This window comes from Macaca mulatta, chromosome 9, assembly GCF_049350105.2.
Source record: "Macaca mulatta isolate MMU2019108-1 chromosome 9, T2T-MMU8v2.0, whole genome shotgun sequence".
Classification (NCBI taxonomy): Eukaryota; Metazoa; Chordata; class Mammalia; order Primates; family Cercopithecidae; genus Macaca; species Macaca mulatta.
The window spans coordinates 103,092,043-103,105,762 of NC_133414.1; the positions used below are offsets into that span (position 1 = coordinate 103,092,043).

General features: G+C 41.3%; 1 protein-coding gene across 1 annotated transcript in view; it reads right to left on the reverse strand.

Annotated features, from left to right (window-relative positions):
• The window catches only part of LOC107000219 (uncharacterized), a 106,940-nt gene that overhangs the window by 10,558 nt on the left and 82,662 nt on the right, over nucleotides 1-13,720 (reverse strand). The window lies entirely within an intron of this gene.

The window sequence follows — 13,720 nt, forward strand, 5'->3', positions numbered from 1 at the left end:
AGTCATTTATTATTATCATTTCTTTATTATTTGATTTTTGATCATCTGCATTTTGATTTATTCATTTGTTCAACAAATATTTGTTAAGTATTACTATGGGCAAGGCAGAAGATAGGTTCTAGAAATATAACACTAAACATAAGCTAGATGTGGTGGTAAATGCCTGTACCAGCTACTCAGAAAGCTGAGGTGGGAGGATCACTTGAGACTGGGAGGTCCAGGCTGCAGTGAGCTGAAATTGCACCACAGCACTCCAGCCTGGGTGACAGAGCAAGACGTCACTTCAATAAAGAAAAAAAAAAAAGAAAAACAAACAAACAAAAGAGATTAAACATCTAAACATAACAAAAATCCTGCCCTCAAAAATGTAGTAGAGGAAATAAACAAACAAGTGAAATATTAATATATGATATGTTAGATGGTGTTAGGTGCAATGAAGAAAAATAATGCTCTTTTATATCAGGTGAGAGATTTGGACACAGATTTGAAGGCGGTAAAGGAGGAAGCCTTGTGGATTCCTGAGGGAAGAGTGCTCCAGGCAGAGGCAACAGACAGTGCAAAGGCCCTGAGGTGGGAGTGCCCAGTGAGTTTGAGGAACAGCAAGAGGCCAAAATGGCTGGAAGACACTGAGTGAGGAGTCACGTTGAGAGAGGTGGTGGTGGCAGGATGGAGGGGAGGCCACTTGGCATAAGGCTTTGTAGCTGTAGCCGGAGTTGGTCTTTAGTCTGAGTGAGGCAGAAAGCCCATTAAAGGGCAAAGGAATAGCATCTAAGTTTTGCGTTTGTTTTAAAATTCTGCCTTTTTTGAGGATAGACTTTTCTGAAATGGTCTGAAGATGGAGCAGAGAAATCAATAAGGATGAAGACTCATTGATAAGAATTTTTTAAATTATAAAGAAGTGAAGTTAAAAAACACTCTCCTAATTTATTACTAAATAAAAAGGTGTGTTTTCTTGTTTTAACATGTAAATGTCTACGTGCTAAGTATTTTTCATGACACAATAGGAGAGCTTCCTATAGTCGCCCTTGGATGTTCCTTTTACAGGGTTGTTTTCAATGATAGTCCATCTACCAGAGATTGCAACTAAGAATGGGTTTGAAGAGTTGAGCAGTTCCTTGGATATCCCGGCCTCCACTCTCGACTTTGAGTCATAGCTATTTGTGTCCCTGTTGTTCCCACATCAGCAGCTCCCAAAATTGGCTGATCATTAGAATCACATGCAAGAGTTTTTAATGAAAATAGACTCCTGGGCCTCACCCCTGAGAAGATTCTGAATATTATGGTTTGTGGTGGGATCCAGGCAGTGACATGCCAAGGGCAGAGATGATGGGAGCAGTACACACAGGTGCAGGCAATAAATGGGTGCATTCTCTGAGAATTAAAAGAACAATCATAGAACCAATTGAAGTCAGTCTGCTTTTTATTACCACTATGTGCTAGCAGTTCTAAATGATATCAGTGATGAAATACTTCTCCCCTCCCCTGCCGAAAATTGTGTTTTAGTTTTTTTTCTTTGAGACAGGGACTCACTCTGTCACCCAGGTTGGAGTGCAGTGGTACAATTATGACTCACTGCAGCCTCCATCTCCTGGACTCAAGTGATTCTCCCAACTCAGACTCCTGAGTAGTATAGCTGGCACTACAGGCACACACATCCACCCCTGGCTAATATTTCTATGTTTTTTAGAGATGGGATCCCTCTCTGTTACCCAGGTTGGTCTCATTCTCCTGGGCTCAAAAGATCCTCCTGCCTCGGCCTCCCAAAGCACTAGGATTACAGACCTGAGCCACCACACCCAGCTCTGAAAATATATATATATGTATATTTTTTTTGGTGAGGAATCTATGTTCTAAGCTGCTACTATTGAGTTTCAGTAATACATATTCAAGTTTTAAATTACACATCATTATTACTTATCCTTTCATAAACATCTTATTTAACATGGAATGAATTTGAGGAAATTCCAGTATTATGTATTTAATATATGCAGTCAGCCACATGGTCTCACCTACACATATTCATTTGAAGAGAAGGTTTTTAATGGTTGGGAGTTTGAGTTTGCTTTGGGTTTAATTTGTGTCTTCAACATCTGTAGTACAACATTTTCTTGCATTCAAACAGTAGGCTCTAAATAAACAAGAATAAGACGTGGTAATAGTCTCAGTCTTATTACAGACTAAGAAACAGAATTTGAGTTACTTCAATTCTGTTATTCAGCGTAATTATCTGGAGGTTTTATTTGTGTTTCAAATTTAAAATAACAAAATAGGGCATAAATTATGATGTATATTATATTTTGGAAAGAATGAATTTTATTTCATACATGAACTATTTTATTGAATAATATTTCTTCATAACGGTTGTTCTCTCACTTTTATTTTAATTATTTACAAACTAAAAATGAGTTAAGGAAATGTTATTTTATCTATAACATTACTTACGTTGTTTTTATTATATATATATGGTGTATAACACATACACACATTACATATAATATTTATATGTCTTTATATAACTCGTGGTTACTGATGATTGCATAATTACTATTAAATAATTTTGTCACATAGAGGAAAAAAAGTGTTTATCTGCTCCAAGAGTCAAATGTGCTAAGTACTGGGGGCCTTATCTTTTCAAAAGTTCCACAGGTAAGCCGGGCACGGTGGCTCACGCCTGTAATCCTAGCACTTTGGGAGCCCGAAGCAGGCAGATCGCCTGAGGTTGGGAGTTCGAGACTAGCCTGGCCAACGTGGTGAAACCCCATCTCTACTAAAAATACAAAATTAGCTGGGCGTGGTGGCACATGCCTGTAATCCCAGCTACTTGGGAGGCTGAGGCAGGAGAATCACTTGAACCCGGGAGGCAGAGGTTGGGTGAGCCGAGATCGTGCCATTGCACTCCAGCCTGGGCAATGGGTGAAACTCCAGCAAAAAAAAAAAAAAAAAAAAAAAGTTCCGCAGATAATTCTCACATGCAGTCAGATGTGGGAATCATAATCTGTAGCATGTTTATTACTTGCTCTAACTCCATTTCTGTATTCCCCAACTTCCTTCTCTGCACCTACTCTTCCCCTAATTTTCACCACATTAGTTCCACTAAGGTCCCTGGTATAGGTGAAGAGGTGCTAATCAGAACCCTTGTTGCTTCTAGGCAATGGTGTGCTGGTAAATACTTAACTATGGGCTCTCTGGGGAATTTACACATTTACTGATTTTCATAGTGTAAATATTCCCAACATGTTGATTTCCAACCACCAATGAGATGTCAATCTGTTTGGGAAGTTCCTGAAAATTTAACAGTTAGCTCTCCATGCTTGCGCAAGTCCCCAGTGTTCCAGGGATTCCTAAGACTTTCTGCTAGAAGGATAATGGGGTCCCCTATGGAAGAGTTTTGCTTTTTTTCTTTTTTTATACTAAAGTTCAGTTTTCTGGATTATTTCTCAAATTTGTGAGCTCATCTTTAAAAATTAGACCACTCTTATACACATTCTCCCTACAAGGGTCAGGAGTAATAACCTCCATGTTTCTTTCTTTATCCACGTTCTAGAACACACTCCAGTCCTATATCCAGGAGTGCTTTCAAGTGAGAAGTTGACTTTCTAGCAATCTGTGTGTAAATACCCACCTACAAAGTCTTCTTTCTCCCCTTAAGTTTGTTGGAGGAATGTACCTGAGAGAATTTATGCTGCTTCCTCTGTCCCCAGTCAACCTGTTCCTCCATATAATTCCACTGTCTTTCTTCATTCTTTCTTCTCAGAAGGAGCTACTAAGGGATGAGGAAAGTTCCTATCCTGACTTTGGTACCTCACTTACTGGTTAGAAGCATGAGCCATAGCCAGAGACCTGGGTTCAAGTGCCAGCTCTTACCACTTACAAGATATGCTCTCTGAGCCTCTGGAATAGTTGCTCCTTTATAGGGTTGTTGTGAGATTTAAATGACATAATATGAGAAAAGTGCATTGCCTGTGCCTAAAACATAGGTAGCCTCAGCATGTGCTATTATTATTCTAATTCCCTTGTTAACTATTAATGGTATTACTCCCCTAGACTTTTCAGTTACCGTGGAAATGAATAGCTGAGGGGCTGATGCTCACCTAGATACATGCTCCACTGGACCCAAAACAATTGAAGGATCTTTTAATACTTCTCAGTCCTTACTCTTATAATTGTTTGCAAAGCATTGTTCAGAAACAATCCAAATATAAAATTTCTCTGTATTACTTTGTATAAAAAAGTCATAATACTAAATTCCTCCTTATTATTTAACTGTTCACTTATTATGCTTTGTGGAATCACAGGATCCATGCCTTATTTATCAGCAAGCCCTTTCACAGCACTTAGCAGAGTACCTGGTATGAAGTGGTTATTCAGTAAATATTTGATTGACTACGTTCTTTATAGAAAAAGTTTGAACTCTACTTTGTTTTCTTGCTTTCTTGTTGCAAATCTGTAATATTTTCCTATTCTTGATTGCCAGGGACTAAGAACTGTGGACAAAGCAAAGCAACACCTGCCCCCATCAACAGGAATGTATGCTATTTATATCAATACGAAGTGCATACATATAGGGATATATTCAGTTAATAAAAGTGGTTAATGGCAACAATTCCTAGACAATGCCCTAGAATAAAGAATATAGCTTTATCAAAATGATAAGAATGCATTCAGGATCCTCAGACCCGTTGCATCTCTCTGTGCCTTTGTTAGAAACTCAGCAGCCCACAAAGGGCACTTTGGGAGGTGACCTAGGCTGTATGCATGACTAATTGTTCAACACCTGCCTGCCTCCAGACAGATCTTCCCATACTGTTCTTAGAGCGAGGTCAGGAAGCAGGAAGCCTAAAGAAACCCTGGATCCTTTGTACCAGCTGCATGGCTATGACTAGACGTGAGTGACAGCACATGCTGAATGATACATAGGGGATGAAAGACAGGGAGGACCATAGATGGAGCCAGGTGTCTGACCGAACCATGGGATGGATACAGTTGACTGAATTGGACAATTCTGGGGGGAGAAACAAACTTCAGAGGAAAGAACATTGTCTAGTTTTGGAAACATCAATTTTGAGATGCTTGTAAGTTAGCAAAGTGCAGTTGCCAGGGAGGAAATTGGATATTGGACATAAGAGACCAGAACCCTAAAGAGAAGTCTTAGCTAAATACATAAGTTAAGGGGTCATCAACATAGAGATGCCATTTGAAAATATAGGAGCAAATAAATTTGCCTGGGTAGACAAATGAGAAACTCCTACTTAGAAAAGGCAGAGAGAAGAGTGAAAGCCTGCAAAGAAACAGATATGGACTGGACGAGAAGCAGGAGAAGGACCAAAAGAAAGTGGAGTCACAGATGCCAAAGGAGGAGCACTGGAAGCTGTCCGGGCTGGCTTCCTCAGGAAACAGACTCTGAAACAAGTTTGGTGTCCCAGGATCCTTATTCAGGGGTGTCTTTGGGTTCAACATCATGGAAAGGAAGGGAAGAAGACAGGCGTAGGTAGAAAGAGAAGTTGAGCTGCGATGCAGAACTAAAGGCACTTTGGCCCACCTACAGGTTGTCTGGAGCTAGAATGGCTGTTCAGAGATTAGCTGGGGTGGCCAGGCCTTTATCCTCCCACACGCAGTCATATTGGATGTAGTCTATCTGAGGTGAAGCATGATCTTGGCTGAGGGGATGTCTGCGGCTGGGGTCATCCCTAAACAGGCGCACAGCCCTCCTTACCCTCAGTCACTGGGGCAACAGCCCCTCACCTAAGGGGGATCTGGGTGGTGAGTCACAGTGTCCAGCCAGACAGCAAGTCGTCAGTAGTGCTGAGGCTCAGGTACATTGAGAGTGTGAAGACATACGTTACTCTTGACAATCTAGTTTGGTGGCATTATGGGCTAGAACTCGGTTTCAGAGGGTTTCAGGAGTCCTGGAAGTGAGGGAGTGCAGGAGGGTGTGACCATCTTTGCATTTGAAGGGGAGCTCAAAAATGGGGCAGAGACTAGAAAATGGAATGTGGGATAAGGTAAGTGTTTTTGTGGTGTTGTTGTTTTAATATGAAAGATCTTCTCCCTCCCTGTGACCGAACTGCCTTCCCACAGTTGGATTCAATGAGACAGTCCCACATCCTTAAAATAATTACCCTTTCTAGGCTTAGGCTATGTGAAGGTGGTTTCTTATTACTTGCAACAAAAATGTCTCTATCAGTGAGGATATGATCAGAGAAGCAGTCTACTATGAGTGCTGTAGGATAAGGGATTTATTATAGGATTTAGATCTTACACAATAGTGGGATGTGTGAAGTCTATGTAAGGCTGTTGCCTCTGCTTCTGACGTTGGACCTAAGCCACTATAGATCAGCCAGGCTGGCAGGAAGGAAAGCTGCACAGGAAATGGGGGAGAGTAAGGACAAACTAGAACCCATGGAGACAAATGGAACTCATGAGAACAAACTGGAATACACAAGGACAAACCACCTCCAACCTTGGCGGCACGAGTGACCTGTGGGAGAAGTCAGTGCCCTTAGCCATGGTGCTGCACACAAGCCTCGCCCAGGCTTCAGACAACCTGAAGGAGGAAATCCAGTGGGAGATGGAGGAGCTGGGAGCCTGGATGCCGCCCGTGCCCACAAGGGAGCCAGCAGATCAGTGACAATGTGTGTGAGCTGCCACCAAGCCTGGTGTGGAAATGGCTGCTTCACTTCTATCTTCCAGATCTCATCCAAATTTCTCTTGTGGCCAACCCTAATCCCAAATCATATAAAGATGTAATTTTGCTTCTCTAAATGTACACAATAAAAAGCCACCACAGAGTCCCCAAAATAACACTAGGGCTATAATTTCCTTGCAGAATTATTGTAAAGGACTAGAGATAATGCAAGTAAATCTGACACAGAGACATGCACGTAACTGGCTCTCAATAATGGGAGGGGAATGATAATGCTGTTGATGCAAATAATAGAATAATTTGTTAAAATGTTAACTTATGATTTCTTCTCCTTTTACGTCCCCTGATCTTTTAAGACTGCCCTAATTGTCTCCCAACAGATACTCCTTAGCACTAGAATTCCCTCCAATACTGTATTTCTTTTGAGCTAGGTGTGGCCTTGTGAACTAGTTCAGTCAACGGTTCAAGAATAAAAGTGACACAACAGCTTCTAGATCATCTCGTTAAAGACAAGTTTTCCCTTTCTGCAGGCTGTGCCACAGACATGAAGGTGACACAGCTTTGGCCATGCAGATAGGGACATGGCAGAACTAAAAGGTGGAAGGAGCCCTGAGTCCCTGCAGGACCACATGGAGCAGAGGCGCCCCAGCCATGCTGATCGGCTCAGTGACTGGCTGCTTTTTGAGTCATCTCACTTTTGTGTCTCTTGACACAGTTACTTAGCCTAATACCCTAACTAAAACTCATGCTGTTTTCTTGCATCTAAGGTCTTCTTCTGAAGGCCTAATGCACAAACTGCTTGAAGTCTCTCCTAGACTTCAATACCTAAACTTATTGAAAAGATGTTCCTGGGAGAGGAAGAGAGAATAAGAAATGAATTTTGGACAAGAGGAAAGAAAAGGGATTATTTCAGAACCCATGAACAGTGGGGACCCTCTCTCTGCTCTCTGGCAGAGTCCCAGGAATAGTATGTCATAGGGGGAACTACTGCATTGTGCCCCAGGGAAGCTCCAAGTGTCATCATACAATACCATGTTTGGGGGTGGTGGGGGCAGAGATGCCAGGTTCGAGGGGAGAATTTGAACTGGAACAAACAAAGGCTTAGCAATAACCAGCCCATCAATTAACAAAGAGGGCATGCTAATGCTCTACCATTGGAAAATCCAGGAACATTTAATCCAATAGCTATCAGCGTGGAGCTTCAATAGTAAGTAAGATGGATTTCCCATTAGCCTGGAAGGATGGAAACACTGAGATAGAATTTACTTTTAAATAAACACAGAAGTGTGGTATTTCTGGCACTCCAAAGTTTGTGGGTCTAGACTCAATCAAATACATCATCATTGTTGTTGCTGTTTTACCCAAGAGTCTCACCAGGTTTTGTATCTATACCAGGGTAATCCTTGCCTTGGCTTGGGGACTATCTAAGGCTGAGCTGCAGGGTGAAGGCATTTATGTCTCCAGTGAGGAGGACAGGGGAGGCAAGGCAGGAGGCAACCTCATGCTCTCAAACGACTATGGCTCTATATCTGGGTGCCTCTAATGCCTACCAGGTGATCTTTCTCTCTACCACAGTACTGAGCTTGACAAAATCAAATGGGGTAGCTTGGGGACAGTGATTACTCAGTCTCCTTCATCTAAAGCTCCTTAGAAACAGTGAATTCCTGGGTATAAGCATCACAAGGAGATGGGAGTCTTTGCGCCTTCCTTAGAATTGCAGATGAGCTATAGCCGAGAAAGACTCTAGAGATCCTACAACACAACCAGTTCTTTACCCACATGAGCAAACCAGGACCCAGAGAGAATGGACTTGCCCACATTTACACAGCTAGTCGGAGGCATAGATGAGACAGGGACTAATGGTCTGTATTCTCAGACTAGTTTCTAATTTGTTACACATAGGAGGAACCTGGAGAAAATTTGGTCCACTGCTTTCACTGGGGGCAACTTAAAGGAGGATGAAATGTCCATATTCCCCTTCCATAGTCCTGCCACGGTGCCATAAATTCTCGGTATTTATTTCAACACTTGAAGCCTTAAGCCCATAAGCTCTTAAATGGACATAAGCAGGAACAAAATTCCATGTGAATGCAGAAGGGCATGTGGAAGACAAAATAATGCTGACAAGTGGGCTTCTGGAGGACTCATGGGAGAGCTGTCTTCCAGCTGTGTTCCAGCATCTCTCTTTCATTCTCTTCATCCCTCCCTCTGTCCCCCTCCATCCCTCTCTCCTTCCCCCTTTACTCCTCCCCTCTGTCCCTTCTCTCCCTTTCTCCCCTCTGTCTCCCTGAATGACAGACATGCATATCTTTCCTAGCTAGGGGAGGGGTACAAGAGGAGCTAGAGTTAATAAAGACAAGAATTTTTCTAGTGGCCAGTGCCTCCTGGAAACCTCCGAGATGCTTTGTAAATTACAAAGGGCTAACAAACTGTGAAGAGGCTCACCAAAAACGCCTGAGATTTTATGGCCCTAAGTCAGGTGTAACAAACAGCTGGAGAAGGCAAACAAAGCTGCTTCTTGGCACCCAGGTGCACTGGTCCAGAGAAGTGAAGTAGCCAGCCCACCTGTCTGTTCTCAAACTCTTCCTTCCTCTCATCCTTTCACCATCTCCCCCTTCTTCCCTCCATCCTACTTTTCCTCCCTTCCTTTTCTCACCCGTTAACTAATCCAAAAACATGTATTTGAGTTTATTGCATTAGCCAGGAACCCTGATTAGATTCTGTGGTTACAAAGACAACCTTTAGTCTCTGCCCCAGAGGACATTGTACCATTTTTATAGATTATTCATTTATTTATTCAACACACATTTATGAGTTGCTGGGTTAGGACAAATACGCCCCCCTGGGATTGAGGCTTACACGGATACACACCCTACACAATTAGTAACTCCCTTCTACTAAGCATCCAGAGAAATACACAGTTCTAAAGACTGATTACAAAATCGTCTTTCCCTTTTCCCATCCCTTTCTTAACTCCTCGATGCCTGTGTCCACTAATCTTTCTTCCCAAAAAGGGAAATAGTTTGTGCCTGAAATTCTAAACTCCCTGATTTCAGGCAAGGCCTCGAAGAGTATAAATAAGCATATGAATATTTAGCAAAAATGACTGCTATGCAAAGCTTGAAGCACTGTTGTCATAATGCAGAGCCCGCTTTAATCACAGCCACAGGGAAAGCATTTGCTGCTGTCTTATCACACAGGAATGATTTTCCCATTGGCAATGGCAGCCTGCCAGCTGGCTGTAGAGCCAGCGCCTTCCTGGTCTTTCAGGTCACAATCTCAGATGGCATGCTCCACCACTGCCAGGCACTGACATTTCTATTTTTGCAGGACATGCTGGGTCAGGAAACAAAACTGCAGAATCACAGACTATTTCTTATTTACATTGAATGCGAATCTCATTTTGGCTCAGAAGCCTATGAATTTCCAACTCTTGTAGTTCAATACACCAGAGATGGCTCAGAGCTTTGCTGATTGAAGTCAGCTGATGGTCTTTGGATCTTATCATTCCCTTTAAATCCCCAAGGTGGTTCGTAGAGTGCATTGCTATAAATCTGCGGTAATTTGCCATTTATAAATAAAGCAGCAACTCAGCTGGGGCATCACCTTCATCCAAGCCCAGCTCAGAACGAACACAAAAGAGAGATGGCTTATATGGGAAAACAAAGTTCTTTAAGAGAAGGGTTTGGAACAACCATTAGTTGCCTCTCCCAACAAATGCTGCTAAGAGCTCCTTCAAACCTTTATCTGAGACAGTTCTTAGCCATTTAGATGCCATGATAACTGCCTCTTGGAAATCTTTTAAAATTAGATCTGCACTTCTGATTCTAGCCAAGATGGAATAACAGAGATCAGATTTACTCTCCTACATAAAAACAAAACAAAAATATGGACACAATTTATGAAATAACGAACACCAAACAGCAGGCAATAGAGGATCTCTGAGAACTGAGAAGCAAACAAGATGAGCACTATGATTGTCTGACTTGAGAGATTTCAGGTTGCAATTCGGGGAGGGAAAACACAGGCAGAGTATGGTGGGCTCCCTAAATTGAGAGATGGGGCTGAGAGTCTGAGAGACCAAGGCAGTTAGGATTTGTTGGACAGAATATTGGGGAGGAGAGATCAGCATGCCGAGAGCACACTGAACATCTCCAGAGAGTCCCCCTCGAGTATTCAGCTGAACAGTGATCAGTGCAAGCATGTGAAGAAACCACGTGAGGCTGGGTAAGGAATCACCTGAAAGGATTAGAGGTAATAATGTCCAGCAATTACATACAGCTCAGAGTAGTACCTGTTCCAGCTACCCAGACTGAAAGAAACCTCATGATTCATAAGCACTGGATAAAGTCCACAAAAGAAATTTACTTCGGTAGTGGGGAAAAGTTAGACCTCCACTGTGCACTGCTCCAGTCCTGCTTAACCAGTTTTAAAAGCAAGATCCAAAAGGGTCAGAGTACTTCCAAATCACTTAGCTGTACCCCAGAAAATAGCTCAAGAATGTTCATAGGAATACAAAAATATCCATCACTCAACAAAGTAAAATTCACAGTGTCTGTCACCCAGTCAAAAATTACCAAGCATTCAAAGAAGCAGGAAAACATAAGTCATAAGAAGGAGAAAAACCAACCAATTACAATTAATACAGAGTTCACACATCTCAATGTGTGAGATGAAAAATACTTTGGATGGGATTAATGGCAGATCAGACACTGTAGGAAAAAATATCAGTGAATTTGAAGACAGAGCAATAGAAACTATTCAAAATGAAACACCAAGTGAAAAGAGAATTTTTGAAATCAGCAGAGCATCAGTGAGCTGTGGGTCACTCCAAACAGTTTAATATAATTGGAGTCCCTGAAGGAGGAAACAGACAGAAAAATATTTGAAGAAATAATAGCCAATATTTCCAAATTTGCTAAAAGCTATAAACCCACAGATCCAAGAAGGTCAATAGACCCCAAGCACAAGAAACAACAAGGGTTATAGGGTTATAATAATCAAATTGCTCAAAATTCAATGATACAGAGAAAATCATGGAAGCAAAGCAAAGGATACCAGCAAATTTTTCATCAGAAACAATACAAATGAAAATCTAGTGGAGAAACATCTTTAAATTATGAAAAAAATGAAAACTAGAATTCTATACTCAGAGAGAAAATTTGTTTTTCAAAAACAAGGGCTAAGTAAACACCTTTTTAGAAACACAAAAGCTAAAAGAATTTATCATCAGCATATCCACACTATAAGAAATGTTAAGGAAAATTTACAACCTGGAAATATGGATGTATACAAAAGAATAAGGAGCTTCAGAAATGGTAACTACATGGGTAAATTTATAAGATTTTTTTCTTATTATTTAAATCTCTTTAAAATATAATGATTTAAACAAAAAGCATAACAATATAGTATGGGATTTATAACATACATGTGTGTTTAAAAGTGTATAAAATGTATAACCATATCATAAAGTCTGGGAGGAGACAATTGGAAATATCATTATAAGGTTCTTATACCATTCATTAAGTGTGCATTAAGTAGCATTATAGTGTCATTTGAATGTAGACTGTGATTAAGTTAAAGATAAATTTAGTAAACCCTAAATAAATCACTAAACTAACAAAACAAAGAGTTATAACTAATAAGCCAACAAAAGAGATAAAATAAAATCATAAAATTTAATTAATCCCCAAAGTATATTGTCTAAGAACCTAAAAAAAACAAATCCTATCAAAAATTGAGGCAGTAATTTACAGGACACAGAAAGTAACAGAAGGGTGGAGGGCTATGAGAAGGAGTGGAATCAACTGACAGAAGAGAATGCTGAACAGAGATGCTGAATAGAATGGAAGGGTATAGAAAAAGCTGGGGAGAATGCAAGTAAAATTAGGGCGATGGAAGGTCAAGAAAGAGGGTCTTGAGACACCTTCTATGCTTTACCATTAAAAAATGATGAAAACTTGCCCTTGGATTATACAAAAAAAAAAAAAAGAAGAAGTTAATCACTACATCTTTCCTCATTTCTCAATCCTGCCCTACCCCTACATTTCACTGGTAACTTTATCTCATAAGACATTGAAAAAGATAGCAAACACTGGGCAGGAACTCTCTGATCTACATATGAGCAGTTCTACCAACCTGCTACATCTGCTCCTAACTGCTGCTTCCTGCCTCCTGGTTCATATGAAAAAATATCCACCCTCTTTCTCCTCCTCATCTTACCCAGGACTTTGTCTCTTTCTTTTGTATCATGGTCTCTTCCTCATTAACAGATCATTCTTTGTGGCACAGATGTGTGGTCTACTGTTCCTCTGTACCCTGCTTCCCACCACATAACCATGGGCTAAACCTCCTTTTTTGTTTGTTTTTGTTGTCTTGAGATGGAGTTTTGCCCTTGTTGTCCAAGCTGGAGTGCAATAGCTCTATCTCTGCTCACTGCAACCTCCGCCTCCAGGGTTCAAGCGATTCTCCTGCCTCAGCCTCCCGAGTAGCTGGGATAACAGGCGCACTCAATCATGCCCAGGGAATTTTTTGTATTTTTAGTAAAGACAGGGTTTCACCATAGACAGGGTTTCACCATTTTGGCCAGGCTGGTCTGGAACTCCTGATCTCAGGTGATCTGCCCGCATTGGCCTCCCAAAGTGCTGGGATTACAGGCCTGAGCCACCACTCCCGGCCAGGATAAATCTCCTTCTAACCGTTGCCATGCAGACCCAATTTGGTGGCCAATCTTGCTCCTTGGTTTCCTGTTGAGTGCTAACCCTGTCCTTTAACTACTAGCTATTTTGACTATAGTTCTGAATCTCACCGATATCACGCACATTCTATCTGCAGCCATGGTCTTCTTTCTTGTTCCTGTTAATTATACTAAAATGATCCTATGATATATGCCAAGAAAATAATATCCCCATTTACCAATAAAAAGATTGAGTGAGGTCAGATGATTTACCCAAGGTCACATAGTAAGTGGAAAAGCTTGGGATTTAAGCCCAGGTGTTCTGGCTGTAAATAATTTCATGACACCAAAGCAGCGGAGGTAATGGCGATGACCACACTCATGGGTGAGTTTTAAAACTC